Raw genomic sequence first — 1,379 nt, 5'->3', positions numbered from 1 at the left:
ATATCTCTCTATATATATATATATATATATATATATATATATATATACACCATTTGCATATATATACCATATATATACACACAAGCAGTATATATATATATATATATATATATATATAGATATACATACGTATATGATATGATTTTACATAATTAATGTTTTAATGCAAACAAAAAAGATACTTGAACCGAATTTGCATCTTCATTTCTGTTATTCCTTTATATTTCGTCTTCCCTGACACTATGCTTTCTTTTCTTACTTCTTCTTGTCATCCTTTTTCTTTTTTCATTTCCTTTACATTAGCCCCTGTCATTTCATTTCTCATCCAGTTCCCCACCGATCTACGATATAGCAGTTCTTTCTGAGTGCGTCCATCATTTCCTTCTAACGGCTGTCTATGAATTCTGTCTTATGATTCTTTAATTAATTGCGCATGAATTTTTGAGTTACAAAGTATATTCTGTCACGAACTATATTAGTTTACGTGTATAAATATTTCCCTAAACATATGTGTGAGTGTGTGTGTCTGTGTGCGTGCGTGTTTGTGTGTGTGTCTACTTATACGGTATTCTTTATTTCTTTTGTAAAACAACTGGATGTAAGATATCATTTAGCTTTTACAAAAATATATTTATGTAAGAGAAGGAACTACTAGCGCACATATAGCTACACCGATGTCCAAACCGAGAGAACAGTCTGGACTTAGCAGCTAGATTAGGAACAGAATATCTCTGAATAAACTGTGAATGCCTGAGAAAAGGTACTGGTTCAGATAGTCAATGCTGGCAATTGATTAGAGAGAAATCGGCATCCTCTGAAACTTTTATACCAATATCATGAAACACATAGAAACTATATGTGCGAGGTCCAACAGTTTCAGCCATGAGGATGGGATTTTTCATTCATAGATGCAAATATCGATAACAGAAATATTTGTAGCTATCTGTTTGTTATGTGCAAGTATAATGTCGCATGACCTGGGGATTAGGGTGTTAGACACATGATTATGAGGTCATATGCTGGATTTCTGGACTTGGTAGTCGATTGTGTCCTGAAGCAAAACATATCATTTCGTGTTGCTCTAATATACACAGGTGTGAACATGTTCCTCCCCTGAATCCTCAGGTCTCCAATCTCCCGTTGGGTAGAGGGTGGTGGTGCCAAGAATGTGTCTATTTCTGCTCGCGACCGCATGGGTATTTAAATTATTTATTGGAAGCATGGTAGAAGTCACGATGTCATACTCATATATGACCTGTGGCAAAGCTTTATATATATGCATGTAAGCTTGTGTGCAAGAACACAGACATATATGCATACACGTACGTACGTGTGTGTGTGTGTGTGTGTGTGTGTGTGTGTGTGTGTGTGTGTGTGTG

This window comes from Octopus bimaculoides, chromosome 2, assembly GCF_001194135.2.
Source record: "Octopus bimaculoides isolate UCB-OBI-ISO-001 chromosome 2, ASM119413v2, whole genome shotgun sequence".
Taxonomy (NCBI): domain Eukaryota; kingdom Metazoa; phylum Mollusca; class Cephalopoda; order Octopoda; family Octopodidae; genus Octopus; species Octopus bimaculoides.
This window is presented reverse-complemented; position numbering follows the sequence as displayed.